Raw genomic sequence first — 25510 nt, 5'->3', positions numbered from 1 at the left:
GCTGAGCTCTGGCTTGATTTTGAGCACAGCCTTCCTGCAAGGTACAAAAGGCTTCGCCCTCCCATGACTGCTGGCCTGGTCACATGGGCTCCTATCCTTACGAGGAGCCCTGGCCCCTGAGGCTCCGTACAGATTTGAGTCCTGTGTTTGATTGTGTTCGCCTTTAAAAATAATTCTGGACATTTACACAGGGAAGAGGACCCAGAGCAGGGGGGAATATTTTGTTGTCAAATCATCCCCTTCTCTTACTTCCCGTCTGCTTAACCTCCCGTCTCCGACGTAGTCGTGTTGATTGTGGTTAATTTCTGTCTAGATCTCTGCTCTCCATACCCGCCCTCAACATAAAGGTAAGTTTGATCATTTGTCGAGGATCACGTTTCCACCAATATTAACGATTTCAGTGGCAGCCTAGAGACTTTATGCTGTGGTTTTCCTTAAGGAGACTTTCCGTGCGCCCTGGCGTGCACGGACAAGGACGAATTTTGCGGGTCAGGCAGAGATGAGAATCTTTGGCAACTCTTGCACTCTTTCGAACATTCTGCAGCGGATAGCATTGCAGCCTTAGTCCAAACAGTTTATGAAGCGAAATAAGGAGGTATTTTAAATATTTATTTAACAAGACATATTTTAAATAACCTACATATGTAAATAGAGCGTTCTTAGCCTGTACATTATTGCCAGGTCGATTCTCATGTTCTGATATATAATTAATTACCGGTTTATTCCTCTGTAAACCGAAGCAGGGAATAAATCAGTGATGCCAGGTCACTGATGTCAGCAAAAATTGTAATACCCTCTTGTCAGTGGGTCTGTGAAAGGGGAAGGGAGACTGCGAAATCTACGGCGGCAGGTGCCACACTGTGTCCAAAGGGCGAGTTTTTACCCCAGTTTCAGTTGCTTCGTCCTGAGGTCTAGACTTTTTTCCGGGTGCCCCCTAGGTGGGCCTGGGACGCATATTTTCTAGTTTAACACAAACTCGGAAAGTATACGCAGTGTGATCTATGCATTTTATAGGGTAGGGTCACCTAAGGTAGATGCACACGGTGAGCGTTTGGAGCCACACCACTACAGGCAGAAGCAACAACAACACAAATACCAATCATTGTGGTGATTTCTCGTTAGTTGAAATTTTGAATCTTTTTAATGCTTCACCAAAGTCTTATTTTTAACATATATATACATATAATATACATATGTATATTACATATGTATACACATATGTACGTATACACATGTGTATGTATACACATATGTATATTATATGTATATATGTATATTATATGTATATATGTGTATATGTGTATATACACATGTGTATATTATATGTGTATATATATGTGTATATATGTATATTTCCACTTAAATATCTCTCTTCTAAACTTTTCCACTGCCAATCTCTAAAGGACAAAAGGGTTGACCGTCAAACTTTTCATGAGTATAAAGAGGTCTCTTTAGGGAATAGAAGTAAACAAAATACGGCATCTTTTCTTTTTAGATTTACTTTCTGATGATGAAGAGTGAATACTCCTCTCAAGGGCCTCAGCAAATTTTTGGTCTGGGTCAGTGACAAGACAAGCACGTTTCGTTTAAACATACTACGCGTGTGTTCCCAACAACCCAACCCAGGGTCCCGATTTCCAGTTCTGTGAATTGGCTTGCCAGCTTCATTCTCGCCAGTGGATTAGCAATATTCATTACCTTTGCCCCCTGGCCAAAACATCTGGAAACTTGAGTAGGAGCATCATTTAAAATAATTCGTTCGTGCCATTGTGACAGACCAGCCCATTGGTTACCTGACCTGTTCACCATCACCCAGTTGTCTTGCCACGTGTTTAAACGTTTTGGATTAAATTTGCATGAGCTCTTTTTGCCATTCTGCATTGGGAAGAAACGTGAAATTTTGGTGAAACAAATATCGGCAGCAATCAAAGGGATTGAATTTTGTGGTTGGGATGACCATCACGTGCATTCCTAGATGTGGAGTCCATCACTTTGCTATGGTATTATTTTGGTGCTTAGAATAAGTGTCCTTTCTGTAGCTGACAGGTCCCGGGAGGTGTAAATTCGTCTCCGCAGCTTCTGAATGAGGGGTCCTTTTGCAGTTATACAAAGAGGAAAATTAAAGGTTAAAATGTGCTCATCCACCCTCTTCCAGATTCTCTCTAGAGCTTCAGGAGGTGTCTGGAACAATAATTACTTTGGTGTAATCACAGAAGGGCTCAGGGGATTGTTTTTTTAGAGTTTTAATAAATTTTTAGATTTGCCATAACCAGTATATTAGTTTCGAGAAGAAAAGAAAATGTTGATTCCGTTGAAGCCTCCATATCAGTGTGGGAAAAGAACTTTCTCCCAAAGATAGATAGTAGCAATACAATAATCAGATTGTCTTCTCCTGAAATATTATCAAGATCAGTAATTCTATTTTTACCCTGTGTTATTTTGAAAAGTCCTGTGAAAGGTGGGGCACACCTACTTTTTAAACATTTTGTTTTAATTGTTAAAATCTTTTTATTTTATTTATTTTACTCCTCGTGCTACGTGCAGAGAAAACCCTGGGGATTATTTATAACACCGGCATAAGAAGACTCAGAAAGGTGAAGAGAAGAAGGCAGACCGACCAGGAATCTCAAGACCCAAGGAATGACACAATGGTCGGTTTTCTGAGTTTTTGCTTTTTTGTCATATAGATTAGGCCTGGAGTTAAAGAAACCAACAACTCAAAGCAAATGAATGAATGAATGAATGAATGAATAAATAATAGAATAGAATAGAATAGAATAGAATAGAATAGAATACAATACAATACAATACAATACAATACAATACAATAAAATATAAACAGCTCAAAAATAGTAATAAACACTGACAAGAGGACACCCAACAAAAGCCTGTTTTCTGTAGCCAAAGGACCAGGAAAAGGACAACCTCACAAGATGTAAAACATTTGGACAAAAACCACTCTACCCTAGCAAACATCACAAACACCAACTGGCTGATGTCAGAGAAGGCTGAGTAGGGAGCTGGGACTTTCATCCCTGCTACAACAAAGAGCTCTTACCCCTGTGGCGTCGGTGAAGGTCATATACAGAGCAGTAACAGGCATTCCTGCCCCTCCAGTACAAGGAAATATCACTGGAGGTCTACTGGGGAGCTGGAATAGCCCACCCAACAGTAATGAGGAACATTCTCCCTCCCAGATGTCAACAGAAGCCAGTGGAGAAGCTGAATATCTACCCCCATCTGGCAGTAATGAGGAAACACATCACCCTTCTACCAGCATGGTGTCAGAGGAAGCCAGTTAAAAGAAGCGTTTTAAATAAGATCCAGAGCCTCATAACATGCTACCCAAATGTTCAGGATTCAATCCAAAATCACTCATCACACCAAGAACAAGGAAGAACCCAAATTGAATGAATAAAAGACAATAGATGCATGCTAACATCAAAATAACATAGATGTTAGAATGATCTGACCAAGATTTTAAAGTAGCTATTATAAAAATGTTCCCCTGAGCAATTACAAACATTCTTGAAACTAATGACAAAAATACTAAGCTTCAACAAAGAAATAGGAGCGCAGAGCAAAAATGAAAAGATATATAAATGAACCAAATGGAAAAACTTTTGAGCTGAAAAAGACACAAAAACACAAAAACTCAACGTTATGGGCTCAACAAATAAATGGCGGAGACAGTGGGAAGGATCAGTGAACTGGAAGGTAGGACTATATACTGCCTAAAATGAACAACAGAGAGGGAGTAGACTGAAAGGGAAAATGAACAGAACTTCAAGGACCTGGGGGACAATTATGAAAGCTCTAACATTTGCATTACCAGACTTCTAGAAAGAAAGAAGAGGGCAGGCCTAAAAATGTCCTTTAAGAAATAAAGGCTGAAATCTTCCTAAAGACCTAAACTTTCAGATTTGGGAAGCTGAGTAAATTCCAGACAAGATAAACTTGATGAAATTCTTACCAAGACACATCATAGTCAAACTTCTGAGAACTAAAGACAAAACTAAAATAAAAACAAGCCCTCAAAAGACAGTGGGGGGAGAAAAGACAGTCTCAAGCGAAAGAAAACTAAGAAAATGTGTTGCCACTAGACCTACCCTAAAAGAATGGCTAAAGAAATTGTCTAACCAGAAAGGAAATGATAGAAGGATTTCTGGATCATCAGAAAGGAAGAAAAAACTCAGTAAGCAAAACTATGAGTAAAGATCATTGGTTTTTCTTTTCTTCTTGATTTTTCTAAATTATGTTTGAGAGTTGAAGGAAAAATCATGACTGTCTCATATGGTTCTAAATGTATACAGAAGAATTATCTAACAACTCTTTTATAAAAGGGTGACTTTGGAGTCGATCTTTTACACTTCACTCACATGGCTAAAAAGACAATTAAAGTAGATTGTGATAATTTATGAATATACAGTGTAATACCTAGAGCAACCACTGAACAAGTTATGCAACGAGATACATTAAAAACACATAATAAATAAAAATAGAATTATAAAAATGCCAATAACTTATAGAAAGCAGAACAAATAACACGAAAAAGAAAACAAAACAAAAATAAGTTGATGTCAGACTTTAGTTCTAACAGATCAATGGTTATATTAAATGTAAAAGGTCCAAATATACCAATTAAAACAGATTGACAGAATGGGTTAAAAAAAACCATAACCCAACTATATGCTGTCTACAAGAAACTCACTTCAAATATAAAGCTATAGATAGGTTGAAATAAAAGGGAGGAAGAAGGTATATCATGTAAACAGTAGGTGATGTACTGATAAAAGGGTCAATACGCAAGTAAGACTTAGAAATCCTAAATGAGTGTTCACCAAACAACAGAGTTACCAAATATATGCAGCATCAACTGATAAAACTTGGAAGACAGATAGATAAATTCACAATTATAACTGGAGAGTTGCATCCCTTTCTTGACAATTGATAGAACACATAGACAGGAAGTCACTGAGGGTATAGAAAAACACCATCAACCAACAGGATCCGATTGACATGTATAGAACATGTAGCAATAGCATAATGCATGTTCTTTCCAAGGGCTCACAGAGCACATACTCAGACCAGGGGTGCCCTGGTGGCTCAGTCGGTTAAATGTCCAATTCTTGATTTGGCTCAGGTCATGATATCACAGTTGTGAGATTGAGCCCTACATCCAGCTCTGCACTGAGCATGGAACCTGCTTGAGATTCTCTCTCTCCTCTTCCTCTGCCCCTCTCCTGCTCAAGCATGCACTCTTTCTCAAAATAAATAAACATCAAAAAAATACATTTTCTGGCCATAAAACAAACCTCAACTAGTTGTGGGACAGAGTAAAACAGTGATGAGAAAAATATTGTTCGGCAACAACCTATTAAGAGAATTAAAAGACAAGCTACGCACTGGACGAAAATTTTGTAAAGCACGTATATCCAACAAACGATTTGCATCTAGAGTATGTAAAGAACCATCACAACTCAACAGTTAAAAATTAGCACAAGAAAAGATGTTTTCCATCATTAGCCATTAGAGAGATCCGAATTAAAACCACAGATACAATCACATTCTACACGTCTGAAGGACTAAAATAAACAATAGTGAACATAACAAATGCCGACAAGCATACAGAGAAAGTGGATCATTCATAAATTGCTTATGGGAAAGTAAAATGGTACAACAACGCTAGAAAACAGATTGGCATTTCTTAAAACATCTAAACATTCAACTACCTTATGATCCAGCAGTCGCACTCCTGGGCATGTATATCAGATAAATAAAAATGTATGTTCACACAAAAACTTGTACACGAATGTTCACGATACCTTTATTTGCAAGAGCCAGGAGCTGGATACAATTCGGATACCCTTCAGTGGGCAAATGGTTAAAGAGACTGGTGCATGCATAATAATAAAAAGGAACTCATTGTTAATATGTATGGTAACAACCTGTAGGAATCTCCAGCGAATTATAATTCCAGTGAGTGACGGAAATCAATTTCAATGTTTGTAATTTTATATAAAATATACATTCAATTTTGTTTTTGATATAAAAATATATTCAATTTCAGTAATGTTCTATAAATGGAATTAAACAAATGTTACACAGTGTTTAATTCCATTTATGGAACATTACTGAAATGACAAAATTACAGAAATGGAGAACAGAGCGTGTGTTAAGGAAGACGTAAGCGTGAAGGGAAGTGGATGTGGTTACAAAAGGGCAATATGAAAGATCCTTATGATGATTGAAATGTTCTGTATCCTGACGAGATCAATGTCAATATCCTGTTTTATTATAGTTTACTATTAATGTTCAAGATGGTACCATTGGGGGAAATTGGGGAAAGTAGCACTCTGTATCATTTCTCGCAATTGCATGTAAATCTAAAACTACCCTAAAACTTTTTAATTAGGGGCGCCTGGGTGGCTCAGGCTGTTAAGCATCTGTCTTCAGCGCAGGGCATGATCTCCTGGTCCATGAGTTCGAGCCCCGCATCAGCCTCTGTGCTGACAGCTCAGAGCCTGGATCCTGCCTCAGATTCTGTGTCTCCCTCTTTCTCTGCCCCTCCCCTGCTTGCACTCTGTCTCTGTCTCTCTCTCAAAAAGAAATAAACATTTAAACAGTTTTAATTTTAAAAATGCCCTGCGAGACGTGTAATCAGCAGTTCAGTTACCCTGGGCTTAAAGTAAAAAATAAATAAGTAAATAAATAAATAAATATACAAACACACAAATAAAATAAATAATTAAATAAATAAATAAAAATAATATTTGACTGTAACACTTTAATCTTCCACAGCCCTGGGCAAATACCTTCAGTCACTATGAGCCTCCTTCTCCATCAGGTAAATGGCCATAGTAATACCTGTCTGTTTATTTTACTAGCTGTAGTCAGGATAAAATGACAACATAATAATGACTCTAAAAGTGTTTCCTAATTTTTTAAGTCTCACAAGAAAAAGAACTAACGCTTGTTGGTTTGTCGGACACAAACAGTGCCCTGGGCTACGAGCTGCGTTAAATGCATCCCTTAGTTTGTATCTATATGGTAGTATTTTACGTGAAACGTTTAAAAGCCAGGCTCCTATAACTTCACGACAGACCGGGTGGCATTTAGAGCAGCGTCACTAAAGAGAAATTCCTGTCTTTCATCCTGTCTGTCTCACGCGCTCAAGAGTTTCCAAGTCCAATGTCTGCGCTAACTCTCGGCTCCGATTTCTTCAATATGCTGCAACTCCAGGGACCCTCTGACCCTCCTTTCCTTCAACATACCAAGCCAAACCTTCCATCTCGGCCCCTCCCTATCCTTTCCCTTGCTTGGTACACCAGCTAGCCTTTGCCCGTCCCCCCACCCCCACCTCCCTGTTTTGCATTTTCCCCTCAGCACTGGCTCCTTCCCATTGAAAAATTAGACCACAGGGCTTGGCCCCTTTCTCTTTCAGGTACCCCCCCCCCCAACATTGTGCCTGTAGATCGGAGAAAGACAAAAGAGTTTGTGGATATCAGGGTGATCCTTTTTACCTTTCATTTATTATCGCCATTGTACAATTGAGGAAACACGAGTGATCTACTGAGAACACCCAGCAATGCTAATTTAGGCTACGTAGGAAATATTTAATTGACAAGGCAACGGATAGTCCGTATTTTGCACGGAAGTTTTTTGTTTTTTTTCTCTCTCTCTTTTCTGGTTTCTGCCGTGAGACGACGCTTCTAAAAATCCGTTTATGGGTTCACTTACTCACGTGTTTCTTCATTCATGAAGTCAGTTCATCACTCGTTCAACAAGGACCTATCACCCGCTAATGGCAAGGCCCTCTGCTGAACCCTAGGGATACGGAGGTGCGTAAAATATAATCTGGAGAACCACACACGAGCACAATAATAATGAGAATATGGTTCATGACACAAGACGCGTGAAGGTAGCCTGGGGACACAGAGGGGGAGGCACTTCACCGTGGAGCCTTCTGGGTCACCTGGAGAAAGTAGCAAACCCAGATGCCTGCCGCGGCCAGGCATGGGACAAACTCCCGCGGTGGGGACTGAGGGAACTGCTCTGACAAAATTGAGGTAACACATCTGATTTGCAGCGTAATTCGTTCAGGAAACGTGCTTGTAATCCAAAGCACTTGTATATCAAAGCGAATTTCCCCATAAGAAATACTGGAGACTCAGGTGATTCGTTCCACAACCCCAAAATATTCATATAAAAGTGATTAGAACACTGTAATAGAATACACCATAATAAAGAAAATACAAAATATAAAGAAAATTTAATTAACCTGCCCTTGCCTTTGAAGACCTTTGTGGCTGGAGTGAGGGAGACGAGAGAGAGGAGGGTTATCGCGTAGGACGACTTTCAATCACTACCGGGATCGCTGCTGTCTATTGGCTCAAAGGAACCTTTTTCTTTTTGCGCAACGTTAACAAGGAGCCTATCCAATGACACTTGCTTTTGCCTCCTCTTGAAGATTTCACGGACATGTGACATCGCATTCACAATCACCCACAATCCCACAGCAAGAAAGAGAGAGAAGAACCATTGGTTCAGTTGCGATCACGTGACATTCGACATCACGTACCATTTGTCTTGCGAGACGTCGTTCGTTTCTCCAGTTAAAAGTGATTAGAAATGTTTGCTCGTCTTGTGAAACACTCGAAGAACAAGTTACTCATTCAATCCAAGGATTTACTGTGTATAGAAATGGACCTAGCATTCTAGAAACTGGGAACATTAGAAATAATGGTGGCTGTATCCTGTGGGGTCCACCTTCAATGAGTAGCTCACACCTGGCTTATTGCCGTGTCTAATACAAGTCTCCTAGTCCAGGCCTTCCTTATTTCTCCTCAGATCCAGTACAATAACCTCCCATTTAGTCTCCCTGTTTCCACTCTGGCCCCCCGCCGTCTTTTCTACGTTCAGATATCAGGGGGAGACGGAATGCGCACATCAGCGCTGTATTCAACGACTCCCCACGTCACTCAGAGTGAAAGCCAAAGCCCTTAGCTTGGTGTGAAGCCACATTTCTTAGCTGAACATTAGCATACTCCAGGGAGCTTCTAAAGTGTCAGCAGCTGGCCCTGAAGCCCTGAAATTCTGCACAATCTAAGGTGGTGCCTAGGCACAGCCACGCCGTTTTCTCCCCCCAGCTCGCTTGGTTTTGTCCGAGCATTAGCTTTGCAGACAGACCTTCGCTGACACCCAGACTGGGCCTCACTGTCATGTTCTCTTGCCTCTTTGCTTTTTCTCATGGTGTGCTTCATAATGCACGTGTCTACTTACTGGTTCATGTGCTTGCAGCCCCTCCCCCAGCCCCCCCAGAAGACCAGCCTATGAGGGCAGATATTTTTACCTCTTTTGCTTATCAGTCTGTTCCCAGGGCCTGTACAAGTACCTGGGAAACACAGGAGGCATTAAATAAATAAACTTGAATATAGATAGAATGGCAATGGTGGGTGGAGGAAAAGGGTTTAACACATTCGAGGGACGTGGATGGAGAGTGGCAACAGGAAACAGAAAATGACCCAGAAAACTGGAGGAGGCTTCGTAAAAAGTAAGGAGTCAGCATGTTTTTCCTTAAGAAGATGGTGTACCTTGACCACTGTATTCTATTCTATTCTATTCTATTCTATTCTATTTTTAAATGTTTATTTATTTACTTTGAAGAAGAAAGTGAGCATGAGCAGGGGAGGGGCAGAGAGAGAGAGAGAGAGAATCCCAAGCAGGTTCTACACTGTCAGTGTAGAGACCTACATGGGGCTCGATCCCACGATCTGTGAGATCGTGACCTGATCAAGAGTCAGACACTCAACAGACTGAGCCACCCAGGTGCCCCAAACCTTAACCGTTTTAAACGAGAGGATTTCCCAACCACATCTGAATTTTAGGAAACTCACTCTTACTGTATTTGGGGGACGAATTAGTCCCCAGTAGGGGTAAAATGGCTGGAAAGAGCCGCCAGGAACCTCTTGTAATCATAATGAGAAAGTCTGAACAAAGAAAAGACACATTTGAACATCTCTCTATGGAATGAAGGGGAAACTGAGTCCTACACGGGTTTGTGTTATCTAATTTAGTGACAGACAGAACTGTGAAGGCGTGGTCACTTGTATTTTAGCCTTTGTAATTCACCGTTTCTCTTTTGCAGAAGTTTACCTTTGACTCCCAGGCTCCCTCTCTATTCCGGTTAAACACAAATGAAAACAGACTTAAAAAATACAAATTTAAGGGGTGCCTGGGGGGCTCAGTCAGTTAAGCGTCCGACTTCAGCTCAGCTCATGATCTCACAGTTCGTGGGTTCGAGCCCCGCGTCAGGCTCTGTGCTGACAGCTCGGAGCCTGGAGCCTGCTTCGGATTCTGTGTCTCCCTTTGTCTCTGCGCCTCCCCTGCTTGTGTTCTGTCTCTTTCTCTCTCTCTCTCTCTCTCTCTCTCTCTCTCTCTCTCTCTCTCTCTCAAAAGTAAAGAAATGTTAAAAACAATTTAAAAAATACAAATTTAAGGCACCTCCGTAGCTTGTTTGGTGCCACTGCTGTATTTCCTATGCAAGGTATGAGTGATCGCAGTGTCTCTCCTTTTACATCCTTGCCTAATAGACTGTCCCACACATTTATTATCCTCATGTGAAAAAATGCCTCATAACATCTGTGTCTGTTCTAAATCTCTTCCATTTTCCATTTATGCGCCACTGTTCTATAATCTGTTCAAAGCTGAAAATAGAATTAAGGTATGATCTTAGCACAACCTCTAATGATTAATGTTATTACTGGTTTTTTTCCCCCAAATGAATAAACTCACAATCAATGAGAAAAGATTCATCTGTAAAAGAACCCCCAAGGAGACCTCAACCCCTTACCCTTCCAACTTCTGTAAATGTGTCCTCCCAATGTTCTGTAGAGTCCCTCCCCTCCTCCCCACCATTCATTCAACCCAATCTTACTTTGGTTAAAGAAGTAAATCTAATTAAAGGAGCCCGGGAAATGGAAACTGTTTTGCGAGTTAAGGATGCTGTATCTGTGTTACTTTCACCAGCGATTGGGCTTACAAGATGGAAAATTCCTTGGGCCGCTAGGCAAAGCACTCTCAATGTTGTTGAAACATCTGGTTTTCTTTGTGTAAGATCCTTTCCACGAGGTGGGCGAAGGTTTTTATTCTAATTGAATTTGTAGTTAATTCCAGATAAAGATGAGTTGCTTTTTGCTGATGCTGTTCAAATCAGGGGTCCCAGCACCTCCCCCGATCCCAAAGCTTCTTTCTACTCACAAGTGATCAAAAGTAGTGGTGATTCTTTGGTTTCAGGGAATCTCCATTTGTTTATACGTTTACGGCCGAGGGATCATTTCTGATGCACGCCATTCCTGACTTGGTCTTTTGAGTCCTGCGTGATAGAAATTGAAGGGCTGACTTGAATGTCTTAAATGCAGTGGTTCTAACCGATTCAGCAAGGGCTGAATTTGAAGATGACTTCGATTTGAAGATGGCTTACCACTCTCCCTGTGAATGTTTATCTGGTGTTAGTTGATCCCAAGCAATGCGTTTGTGCTCTTAAACCACGTAAAAGAAACGAAGGGGTCAAGCTTTCCAATATGTGCTGCAAAATTTGTTAAGCAAATTAATACGTGGCTGAACAAAATAAATATAAGGCATGTAAGTCACCCAGCGCCCTTTGCCGTGCCTCCTAAATGATAGATTTCTGCCTGTACCAGTGGTCTTTGGGAGACAATGTTTCCTTGAGTTTACATTTTGGATGTTGTGAAATAAAGGATGATTATTTAAATTATACTTTGTTTCTTTTCCAGCCAACCCTGGGTGAATGAACCCTCCCTGCCCTTCTCTTTCCTTCCTATAGAACTTTATTTGGGACTATAGAATAGAAACTAAAACCAGGACATAAAATCAGAAGTCAGAATAAGGAAAAAAAAAAAAAAAAAGGCTTTCCATAGCTTATCAGGTAGCCTGAAATCTATCACTGTTCCCTTTCGGGTCACTTATCAAAGGCAATTTCCTCTCCCCCCCCCCCCCCTTTTTTTTTGAGGCTTTGGACCTAGAAGAAGGCAACCACTTCTCTAGAAGCAGGGGAGAGTTGTCAGTCAAAAGCCATGAGCACGGACTTTAAAGAAATTTTGCCAGTTTCAAAGATAACCGATAAACTCTTTGTAAGTTTTCCGATTCTTATTACTCTTAGAGGCAAAGCCTGAATTTTAACTCGTCTTCTAAAAGGGATCTGCACTGATTCTTCTAGCCAAGTTAGTTCTCTTCCATCTGGATATTTTAAGATGCAGCATGAACATTTACCTATAGTTTCACGTTTTAAAATCCATTCACACTCTCTCCAAAGCCTTCTGCTGTTTATCTGAGCAATTCAAGGGCAGGAGGAACATGACTAATTCATTCCTACAATTTGGTAGGTACTCGATAAGTGATTTCTTACTTAATAACCTCAAATGGTTATAGAAGAGGGAAACATGTATTTCTCTTTATTAGCCAACGTTGCAAGCCATTACATGCAATAATGACACATGTTGGCTAGGGTAGGTAAAAGTAAATACAGTAGGACAAGAAACTGCTATCTCAGGGTAAGAGTAGATTGCTTTAAATTTGTCTCTGATATAAATTACACTGCAACGAACATCCACGGAAAGAAATTTTTCAGTGCATCTGGGGTTATAGCTATAATGTTAATTTCATGGCCGACGGATATAAACTTCACTTATCCACATTCTTCATAGCATTGCCTATTGTAACTAAGTTTATTAATAATTGATAGACGAAAGTGATACCTCTTTTTTATTTTGTTATATACAAATACATGTCCGTATTACACATATAAGTATTATTTCTCTCTATATATGTATATATATACACATATAAGTATTATCTATCTGTATCTATCTATCTATCTATCTATCTACCATCTATCTATATCTATCTATCTATCTATCTATCTATCATCTATATCTATCTATCTATCTATCTATCTATCATCTATCTATCTATCTACCTATCTATCATCTATCTATATCTATCTATCTATCATATCTATCTATCTATCTATCTATCTATCATCTATATCTATCTATCTATCTATCTATCTATCTATCATATCTATCTATCTATCTATCTATCTATCTATCTATCTATCATCTATATCTATCTATCTATCTATCTATCTATCTATCTATCTATCCATAGAGTCTGGGAAGGATTATTGGCCCCGATTTTTTACCCCTGATACCTGTACCCCTGATCTGCTATTCACCTTTGCAATACACTTTTCCAAAAGGTAGAATATACTTCTCTTGGCTTTTGCAGTGAGACTTTCTTTTTAGCCAGTGTGAAGTGAGAAGACGAAAAAGGACTCGAAATGACATATTGGGGCCGGTCGTGTGTCCTTGTTTTTAAACCATCCACGTGGCCCACTTGTCTGCTGGTCCCTAGAAGAGGAGGGGTCCCAGGCAGAGTAAATCAACTCCAGGAAACTTGTAACATGAAGCTGAACCATGCCACCTGCCTCAGAAAGTCATGACCAAAAAGTAAATGCTTAATTGTTACCTACCACTGAAAGTCTGAGATTTGTTATGCCCCAGGAGTCAACTGCTACCTATACCTAATATGAGCTTGTTACTGGGCACATACAACAGGAAGTAAGAGCGTAACGAGACTGCGTATAATGCATTGAGAGAAAAGAATACGATATAAAAATATTATCTATATATAATATCAGTTGATGATTTGATTTGATGAAAACAAAATCAGTAAAGAATAGAAAATGGCGTGGCATGTGAAAGGTACATCTTTGATTGCCAATAAAGTTGACTGTTTCATATTTTCCTTTCTAAAATGTGCCTCACTGTGACTTTCCAAGTTTTCTTTAGGTTTTTCGTCCTTCTTTAAGTTGTCATTATTTTTTATGTGTGGCTGGCATTTACATATTAAATATTTTATATATTGGCTACGATAAAAGTGCAGATATATCTCCTAATCTGATTAAGATTTTATATTTTGCTACATAGAAATTCTTTAAATAGTAAATTAAGTCTTTTGTTTTATGCTTTACTGCATGTTTAGGAAATTTTTACATTTCAGTTTTTACAATTTAACCTTAATTGCCAGTGGCTAATTTTGGTATGTAATGCAAGGTAGGAAATGAACTCTATCTCCAACGTTGCTGAAAGTTTTCGTTAACAATGTTTAATGAATTCAACATTCCCCAGTTGATGTGAAATGTTGCTGCTACTGCCATGAAACAGGAATTGGGTGTCTTGTATTTTTATTGTTGTGTGATCACAGCCACCAATATTGTGCCTTGATGATATGAAATGATATCAAGAATTAGGTATGAAATGACTTTCCGTAACTCTTTTTAAAGTTTATGTATTCATTTTTGAGAGAGGGAGAGCAAGCGGGGGAGGAGCAGGGAAAGAGGGAGAGAGAGAATCCCAAGCAGGCTCCGTGCTGCCAGCGCGGACCCAGATGTGGGTCTTGAACTCACGGACTGTGAAATCATGACTTGAGCCAAAAGTCAGACACTTAGTGGATTGAGCCACCCAGGCGCCCCGAAATTATATTCAATACAAAAAGCAGATAACTTATGTGACAAAGTTTGCCCCTGTGTCCTATGCCCGCAATTCTATAAAATCAGTACACACACACAAACATATGTGAGGAAGGTTAAAAAAAAATTGAAAATATTAGTGACCCCTAATTCTGTGTGGATAAAAAGATAAGGAATAATTTTTATTTATTCTTCACTGTTTTCTGTGTTTTCCAAATTTTCTACAGTAGACATACAATACTTCTATACTCAGAAACAAAAACCATTAAGGAATTTTTTTTTTAAAGTTAAAACAAGACTCCAATAACTCACCAAGTTCTATTAACTAGAATGTCACATTGATTTGCTTGTTTGTAGATTAGATAAAAGAAAAAATTATTTGTTGATTCTTAAAAAAAATCATATGAAACGTCATTCAGTTTGTCCTTAGTCAAATATATATATTTATTTATTTATATTTACATTTACATTTATATTTATATTCATATTTATTATATAAATATATACAAGATATATTTATATAATGTATAATATATAAATATATCATATACAAGATATATTTATATAATGTATAATATATAAATATATCATATACAAGATATATAATAATATACTAATATATACATGTTATATATCGAATATATATATTTATAAATATATAATATATATTTATTTTATATTTATTTATTTAAATTTCCTTCCCTCTTTCTTTGACAAGTCATCTCCCAGCTATCTTACTGCTATTCTTGGAAGTAAGGTCTATTTTATTTTTTACCTTAGGTGCAAATAATTCTCAGTATTGGCCAAGACATGAGGCCAGGCTAAAAGTAGCTGGCTAGGGCAAATTCCACTCTTTGATTAGAGAAATAAATTTATTTTAATATTCCTCTTTCCCTTCTAGAGAGGTTTTGTGTAGACACGGAGAGAGCTTCTATACTTGAAGAGAAGTTGGGCTCCATGGTTTCTGAGGATCCATCCGGTGGTGTAGTTGGATAAGTCTTAGACTATCAAGAGAAGGCATGGAGAGGGCCCGCAGCTCGGAGGCTCACTCTTGAGGGGAAGCCCAAGGAAAGATATGTTTACGAAGTGGGTGGAGAATCCTTGGCCCCACTGATGCATGCATCCCAGGAAGTAAGAAGAACTAGGAATTAACTATGGCCTCTCCTGCCACATGTCAAAGTTAATTCTGTTTCCAATGAGCCTTAATTATGCCAGTGAAGTTTAGGGCTTAACAGACAGAACCTGTTCCCTGAAACTGTAACTTTTATTGTGAGGACTGAGAAAGATTTAAAATCAAGTTCCCTTTAAATGTGAACTTGATCTGAAGCTACCGTATTAATTGTTGAGGCAAAAACAAAAAACAAAAACAAAAAACCCTACATCTCTCTCGTAGAGTGGTTGGCTCATTGTCGTTCCATCAGTGAAAATACTTACCCCTCAGAAAACCCAAATCTTCATGAAGACTTCAGGCTCTGATTTTTTGAACTTGGTGAACTCAATTCCTGTACTAATTTTTTTTAATGTATGATTTTTGTGGAGGATCTAAAACCTAGCAAGCTTGTAAACAGTTGTTATTTTTCTTTTTTGTTTGTTGATGGTTTTCTTTGTCACGTGAGGCCTTTGGAGTCCGGTGTAGCCCCACAAGTGTATTATTTTTGCTTTTGTTTTCCTTGCCTGAAGAAACATATCCAGAAAAATGTTGGTAAGACTGATGTTAAAGAGTTATTGCTTGGGGCGCCTGGGTGGCTTGGTCGGTTGGGTGTCTGACTTCGGCTCAGGTCATGATCTCACAGTCTGTGAGTTCGAGCCCCGTGTCGGGCTCTGTGCCGACAGCTCAGAGCCTGGAGCCTGTTTCAGATTCTGTGTCTCCCTCTCTCTGTGACTCTCCCCCATTCATGCTCTGTCTCTCTCTGTCTCAAAAATAAATAAAAACGTTAAAAAAAAAAAGAGTTATTGCCTATGTCTTGATTACCTTCTTGATTACTATAGCTTTATAGTAAGCCGTTATAGGAGGGAAAAGGCTTATAGTGTGTCAGGTAATATTACTGCTCCAACTTCCTTCAATATTGTTTTGGCTATGAGTCTTTGCCACTCTACATAAACTGTAAAATCAGTTTGCCGATATCCATGAATAACTTGCTGGGATTTGAATTAAAATTACACAGAATCTATAGATCAATTGGGGAGGAATTAGAGTCGTGACAATATCTAGTCTTCTTATCCGTAAGTGTGAAGCATGTCAACATTTATTTAGTGCTTTGATTTCATTTATCAACGTTTTATAGTTTCCCTCATATACATCTTATCCATATTCTGTTACATTTGTACCTAAGTATTTCATTTTGGGGGGTACTAAATGTCATTAATCCTGCCTTTTTAGTTCCAATTCCAGTGTTCATTTTTTGTATGTAGGAAAGCAGTTGGCTTTTGTGTCATGCAAAGTTGCTATAGTTGCTTATTGGTTCCACGAGGGTTTTTTGGTTACTGTTGATTCTTTTGGATTTTCTACATAGGCAATAATGTCATTTGTGAAGAAGGTAGTTTTATGCCTCCCTTCCCAATATGTATGTTTTCATTTCTTTTTCTTGCCTTATTGCATTAGCAAGGACTTCCAGTATGATGTCAAAAAGGAGTGATGAGTCTTATGTCTAATCTTAGTGGGGGAGCTTTGAGTTTCTCACCATGAAGTATGATGCTAGCTATAGATTTCTTTTGTAGATAATCTTAATCAAGTTGAGAATATTTCCTTCTATTTCTATGTTACTTAGACTTTTTGTCATGAATACATGTTGCTGTTTGTCAAACGCTCTTTCTATGTCTATTGATGTAACCACGTGATTTTGTTTTTATTCTGTTGACATGAATGGACTAGTTTGGTATATCTGACATAAACCTACTTGATTGTGGTGTAAACTCTTTTTATACTTTTTTCTAATTTTTAAATGTTTGTGTATTTATTTTCAGAGAGAAAGAGAGTGAATGGGGGAGGAGCAGAGAGAGAGAGGGAGACTGAGAATCCCAAGCAGGCTCTGCACTGTCAGCATGGAGCCCTACATGAGGCTCGAACTCACAAACTGTGAGATCATGACCTGAGCTGAAATCAAGAGTCGGATGCTCAACTGACTGAGCCCCCCAGGGGCCCTCTTTTTATACTTTTGTGATTTCAGTTTGCTAATGTTTTGTTGAGGATTTTTGCATCTATGTTTATGGAAAATATTGATTTGTAGTTTTCTTTTCTTGTAATTTTTTTTCCTGTTTTGGGTATTAGGATAATACTGACCTCTAGATGCGCTAAGAAGTAATGAACTCTTCTGAAAAGATTGTAAAGAATTGGTGTAATATCTTCCTAAACTCTTTGGTGTGATTCACCAGTGAACCCATCCGGACCTTGTGTTTTCTGTTTGGGAAGGTTATTAATTATTAATTATTGATTCAATTTTTTTCAGTAATATAGGTCTGTTCAGATAATCTGTTTCTTCTCGAGTGAACTTTGGCAGAATACGTCTTTCAAGGAATTGGTTTACTTTTTCTAGATTATCAAAGCACTTTGTTTTTTGAATTCTCAATAATCAGTCAATTCATTAGGTTGATATTTTTACTTAGGAGAACTCTGCTGCATTGCAAAAATATAGAACACGGCTTGGGTAAATATGCTATTCACATGTAGTGATACTTGTTCAGTTATTTAGATGAGATGCTTATCATCTTGAAAAGAGAGGAAGAATAGAAAATGGGAAGTGAAACTGTTTAAAATGATGCATTGTGGTAAAAATGCAGAGGTAAATATATCGGCCAACAGGGTGAACTGGGAGGGACTAGGGTAATAGAAAGTCACTGGATGCCCAGTGGCAGGCGATCGGAGAGGGCAAAGCACTAAGGGGATTGTTCTAGAAATTACTGAGGTCAGACTTCACTTTTGTGAATTGGATAGCAGAAAAGAAAGTGGACTTTTTGAGATTAGAATGGGTTTCACTTAGAGAAGTTATAACTTCTCTATGCATTTGTTTCCTTGTGGGCATTCTAATAACAGTAGAGATACCAAGGGGTTGGTGAGAAATTCACATAAGGAACTATGTTAAGGGGTGTCGTAGGTTTGATATTGTAAATGCCATTCGGTAATGTTTTGAGGGAATATTCACCTACGAAACGAAACAAGAGAGGACGAGGAAATTTGTGTAGATTAATAGCGACCAGCTGAAAAAAGACACATATCATTAGTTTACCGTGTGAGTTTTTATTTTTCAATATAGAGGACGGCCAAGCCTCTGTTATATTAAAATCCTCATGACATGTTTTGCATGAGCTAGATTGTAAACTTGCAACTGACTTACCAAATTCTTAGCTGGAGAGACAGTTTGTCCCACCTGCCTGCGTTTCTTGTTGGACAACTGAAAGCCTCCCTTCTTTCTCTTTGATGTGGTTAATTCTCAAAAGTCATTGGTGATTTAGGAACCTTTCTGAAAAAAAGCACTCGTTGGGTAGAAAAGCAGGAGTCACATTTTAAAATATGCCCTATCTCCTTAGACTTAAGGGACCACGAGAAGAACAAAACGATTTGAAGAAAAAAAAACAAGAAAGTTCAAGCTTTTCTTTCTTTCTTTTATTTTATGAAGCCACATGGCGACTGATCACTGATGCTTTCTAAATGCGCATCACTCGGGGTAAATAAGTGGAAATAGATAATACAGAGCTGCCTGAAGCCAACCTAACATTTAGCAGCAAATGCAGGGCGGTTAAAACTCGAGGCAGTCACGTCTGAATCTTTGCAGGTATCTATTCCTTTAAGGGGCTTTGCTTATGTTAGTTCTGATTTTTTTTTTAAAAACAGTTAGTGTTTTTCTTTTGAAATAATTAAAGGGAAAAGAAGTCTAAAGAGAGACGAAGCGACATCCAATATTCCCTAATAGCCTCTTGTTGCTTTAGGTGATCGGTATACTTAATTAAGGAGGGTCCTGGGTCTATCATCAAGCAGGGCCTGACCTGGGGGGTGGGAAGGGGTGAGCTGTAACCTGACCGAGCCCAGGTGTGTGCCTGCAGGTTACACTCTGGGAAGACATGTGGCCCCAACAAGCCTTTCCCAAGTCTGGCCATGCCTTTTAAGTCAGGTCTTCTTGAATGTCCACATTCTCTCATGCTTAGGCCAGGTCGGCATGCTTTCCTTTCGGTTGTGATTTTCAAGTTGGAAAAGGAAGTGCATCAGGTTAAGAGGCTTGTTTGAGGCTGGAAAGTCTGTGGCAAAGAACAGAACTCATCTCCTGTGACTGCCGGTGGCTGCTTCATTTGCCACCACAGGGTGAGTGCCCCTTAAGCACGCTCTCACTAATCCACAAATACTAGTTATTTGAAAGAATGTTTTCTTCTTCTAGGGCATAGCGTTATTTTTTAAGATTCTTTTTTTTTTAACGTTTATTTATTTTGGAGACAGAGAGAGAGAGGGCACGAGCGAGCGGGGAGGGGCAGAGAGAGAGGGAGACACAGAATCCGAAGCAGGCTCCAGGCTCTGAGCTGTCAGCACAGAGCCCGATGCGGGGTTCGAAGCCATGAACCGTGAGATCGTGACCTGAGCCAAAGTCGGAGGCTTAACCGATGGAGCCACCCAGGCACCCCAATTTTTTTTCTTCCTTCCTTCTTTGCCCCCTCCCCCTTCTTTCCTTCTATCATTCCCTGTCGTCCTTTCTCTTCTCTTTCCCTTCTCTCCCTCTTTCTTTCTTTCTTTCTTTCTTTCTTTCTTTCTTTCTCCTTTTCTTTCTTTCTTTCTTTCTTTCTTTCTTTCTTTCTCCTTTTCTTTCTTTCTTTCTTTCTTTCCTTCTCTCTTTCCCTTCCTTCTTTCTCCCTGGCTCCCTCCTTTCCTTCCTCCACTCCTCCCTTCCTCTCTCCCTCCTTTCCTTCTTTTCTTCTTTCCTTCTTATCTCTCTCTCTCTCTTCCTCCTTCTCTTTCTTCTGTCCATCTATCTGCCTACCTGTCTGTATCATAGGTTAAAAAGCCTTTGTTTTTACTGTGCTCCAGAAGACTTGGTCTTTGTGCATCTAGTATGTTTTCCATAAGGAAAACGCAATGGCAGATGGGCTTTGCTATCTGTAAATTTCCCTACCCCATAAGAGGTATTTATTGATAGAAAGACTGTGGATAGATGGGGGAAGCTCCAAAACTCTGTACACAAATAACATTAGTGGGAAAATGAATCCAAGTATCCTCCCTACGGATATTTTTACTGTAAATTGTCCGTGAGCTACAAGATATATTTACAGACAAAAAAAATATTAAAAAAAAATAAATGATCTTACTTGACATCCAAATAAATGGTCTTAGTTGTCATTTTGAATAAACATCTGCATCTAGTTAGCTAAGTGGTTTACATTTCACTTTTGTTTTAGTAATTCTGTTTATGAGAAGCATTCGAAAACTGATAACGCATTTGCCTGAATTTATAGAGTCAACTGAACTTCTGTTGAAGGTTATCTTCATTGTAAGGATACGTAACATAATTCTTCGGCACTTTGCACCTTAAATCCATGGACCACATGGAGTGACATCCTTTCAAAATATCATGTGAATATCTGCTTCAGAGCCATTGAGGTACAGATACCCATCTGGGTAAACCTTACTTGAACTCCGGTGGACTGCCTTATGCTAGCACAATCAGGCAGAACAACTCTATGTTGTGGCCAGATGTTCTAACTCTAGCTCTAGTAGACTGAATATGCACATTTATGTCATAAGGCTTGAATCGCAGATTCACTCGATATATGACATTTGCACAAATTAATTAACCCTTAAGAGCCTTAATTCAGGGGCACCTGGGTGGCGCAAGTGTCTGACTCTTGATTTCAGCCCAGGACACGATCTCACGGTTCAAGGGATTGAGCCCCAGGTCGGGCTCTGCATCGGCAGTGCGGATTCTCTCTCTCCCTCTCTGTCTGCCCCCCCACCCACCCATACGTGGTTCTCTCTCTCTGTCTCTCAAAAATAAATAAGTCAACATTAACAAAGAGCCTCAGTTCACATGTAAAGTAGGAGTTCGAATAAGCCCTCGGTGAGATTGCTGATAATAGTAAATGCTCACAAAGTAAATGGTCCAGTTCAGCACCTCGTATCAGTAGATGCTCAGTTAATAAATTCCTTGCCCTTCTCTCTTCTGATGTCAGAACGGCTGCTGTTCACCTTTGGGAGCTCCCATCTGGTCATCTCTTCTATTGTCGTCCATCCACTCTCCTGTTTCTTCACACTGCCTTTCTTTTACCTTTCCTCCTTTTCCTGTAGAGTTTTACTTCCTCTCTCCCTCCAAAAGTATTTTCTACAGCAAGTAGCAGCGGATTGGAATGTTCTGCTCCTTCTGATGAGTGAACTGAGTAATTGGCATACTGAATCTAGCACTTTACCCAACCTGCTAGTTCAAAACTCTGTTTTGGTGGGGGTTTCTTCAGGGGCTGGTACTCTAAAGAAAACACTTAGAGAAATACTGGATATACAAATGAGGGTGCAGACCTCAAGCGTTGTCATCTGACACATTCGTATAGTTCTAGAGTCACTTAAATAATAGACCATGTTGGGGCGCCTGGGTGGCTCAGTCGGTGAAGCGTCTTGACTCCAGCTCGGGTCATGATCTCACAGTTCGTGGGTTCGAGCCCCACCCCAGGTGTTGTGCTGACAGCTCGGAGCCTGGAGCCTGCTTCGGATTCTGTGTCTCCCTCTCTCTCTCTGCCCCTCCCTGCTCATACTCTGTCTTTCTCTTTCTCTCTCTTTCTCTGAAAAATCAACATTAACAAAAACAGAATGTGTTTAGGTAAGCAAATCATAAAAAGCCAATTGAAGCATTTTGATAAGATTCAAGTTAGATTGGGAAGTTACTTCCCATTCTCAAAGTTTATAATAACGATAAATGCACATAGGTCCCACACAATATGTGTTAATTGCTCCCAAGAGTGAAAACAAGATGCTTTTACTTTAATATTTTCATGTTTATTTATTTTTTAATATTATTTATTTATTTGTGTGTAAATATTTATTTATTTTGTGTGTGTGTGTGTGTGTGTGTGAGAGAGAGAGAGAGAGAGAGAGAGAGAGAGAGAGAGAATGCCAGTGGGGGAGGGGCAGAGAGAGAGGGAGACACAGAATCTGAAACAGGCTCCAGGCTCTGAGCTGTCAGCACAGAGCCCGACACGGGGCTCGAACTCACGAACTGTGAGATCAAGACCTGAGCTGAAATCAGAAGCTTAACCAACTGAGCGACCCGGGTACCCCCAAGCCAAGATGCTTTTAAATTAAGTTTTAGAGTTATTATTATTATTTTTTTAAAGCGTGGATTCAGCACTTCTCTCTGAGCTGCACCGGTCTCCAATTTGTCTTCCTATGTAGCCACTACGTCCAAATCAAATCAGATAATCTGGATTCCAAACCCCATTGAGAAGGAAAAAAATCCAGAAATGTACTTTCCATCATATCCTGAAACTGTGTGGCCTTCGCTCTGGAACCATTCCCAATGGGGTAACTATGTGCAACAGCATGCATTCCGTTGACATGCACATTATTTATTTGCGGGGTATGCTATCAGCATATCTTTACTTCTGCAGGAAACTCCAGAAACTTCAGTAACATTCATTTGGATAAGTCCGCAATTTGTATCCCAAATTCTAAAATGCGTTTTGCACTTAATGCACATATGTCTTTAACTCTGTTGGTAGGGCAGATGTTTGCCTGTTTTAAATAAATACAAAGATATAAAGGAGTAGATTAGATTAGATGACACCTTTGAGTCTGTACTTGCTTGATCTAAAGGCCCTGAATTCCCCAGAATTGAAAAACCTCTTCAATCAGATCAGAGAAACTGAAAAAGAATACTTGAAAGCAAGCTTCAGAAGGAAAGAAGGAAGGAAGGAAGGAAGGGAGGAAGGAAGGAAGGAAGGAAGGAAGGCAGGCAGGCAAGAAGGAAGGAAGGAAAACCAACACTATTTGGAGAAAGATCCCTTTACATGATATCAAAGCAATGAACTGTTCCTTTTTTAGCTAGGGAGACAGAATATTGAAACAAGCAATGTGTTTATCTTTCTAACAATTTAAAAGTGATTATTCTATAAAGATTTAAATTTTTTAACATTATTTATTTATTTTTGAGTGGGAGAGAGACAGAGTGTGAATGGGAGAAGAGCAAAGAGAGAGGGGGACCCAGAATCCAAAGCAGGCTCCAAGCTCCAAGCTGTCTGCACAAAGCCCTAAGTGGGGCTCAAACCCACAAACGGCAAGATCATGACCTGAGCCGAAATTAGACGCTTAACCGACTGAGCCATCCAGGCGCCCTGACAGTGAGTATTCTAAACTATAATAGACATCATTGGCTTTTGTCTGTCTACCATTTATTTCCTATTTGTCTGGTAACAGCACCTTGACTTTTTTTTTTTTAAAGAAATGTCCAGCTCTATTGCATATAGTCTAAGAGTAGCGAAGGATAGTGTCTGTTTTCCCTTGCCTGAAGAGTGGGCAGTGGCTATGCTAATAAGATTCTCTGTCCCGGGAATTTAGATCTTAGCACAGAGAATCTGTATAGAGAGAGACAGGTGATTCTTCTCTGGGAAGTGCCATAAAGAGACTGTTCGTCGGTTCTCAGCCCCTTGCTGGACGCATTACAGGTGACCTTCCCTACTTTGTTTTGATGGCATTTCCAGAATCCACTTGTTGAATCCATTGGGTCATTCGTATGCCCCAGTTCTGTCGTCTCGAATGAATCATGACTCTATCAACCAATCAAATGCATAGCCCCTTATCTTTGTTTCAGCTTCTGTGACTTGTCCTGTAAATACAACCCGGCGATCCCCTACCCTACAGGATATTCATACCTCGGAGTCTCTAGACTGATGAAATTCGCCACTTCTGTGTTACTCTTGACCATTGAAAACGGTTATTTAGTCTTTTTTTTACTGAGATTGTATCTGATAAATAATATGTCAGTAGAACAACCCCCCCCCCCCATAAAAAATGCTAGGTAGCCATCAGTTTATGGGATACAGAGCCAAATTATAGAGAAGAAAATAAGCCCTGAGTGGCAAGGATACTTGCAGCATTATGTGTCTACAGTAATGGTGGGGGATAGAAGAAGTTTGAAGATTAGGTGCAAACTTTTTCCTACCCCTGACCCCGGAAGTGAAACTAAAAATAACAATTAGGGGTGCCTGGGTGGCTCAGTCGGTTGAGCGTCCGACTTCAGCTCAGGTCATGATCTCACGGTCCGTGAGTTCGAGCCCCGCGTCGTCGGGCTCTGGGCTGACGGCTCAGAGCCTGGAGCCTGCTTCCGATTCTGTGTCTCCCTCTCTCTCTGACCCTCCCCCGTTCATGCTCTGTCTCTCTCTGTCTCAAAAATAAATAAAAAACATTAAAAAAAAATTAAAAAAAAAATAACAATTAAAAGAACAAGCTAATGTATTGATCAGAAGATTGCCAAACTATAGCTCATGGCCAAATCCAGCCCCACCCATCCATTTCCCTAGTGTCTACAACAGCTTTGCACTATAATGGCAGAATTGAGTGATTGTGACAGAGACCACGTGGCTGGATTTAACTACATTGTTGAAAGAATATTGTCTGAAAAACTTTGGCAGAATGCCGTGTAGGGTATCCACTCCTGCTTTTGAGATTTCCAAAGAGAATAGCATTTGGAAAATCTGGTTATATAAAAGCTTCATTTCTACCACCTATAAGGCTGTTCTAGTTCGGGTCATTTTCCTTCTCTGAGTCTCCATTTCGTCTCTGTAAACCTCAAGTTTCAATAACACCTATTTTTCAGGTTTACAATAAGGGCTATAAGTATGCCCTAGCGTATCTGGGTATAATCTATGATTTTTTTTTACTTATTTTTTTTAATGTTTATTTATTTTCGACAGAGAGAGAGACAGAACATGAGAGGGGGAGGGGCAGAGAGAGAGAGGGAGACACAGAATCCGAAGCAGGCTCCAGGCTCTGAGATGTCA

Source organism: Panthera onca, chromosome B3 (assembly GCF_046562875.1).
Source record: "Panthera onca isolate mPanOnc1 chromosome B3, mPanOnc1 haplotype 2, whole genome shotgun sequence".
Lineage (NCBI taxonomy): Eukaryota > Metazoa > Chordata > Mammalia > Carnivora > Felidae > Panthera > Panthera onca.
This window is presented reverse-complemented; position numbering follows the sequence as displayed.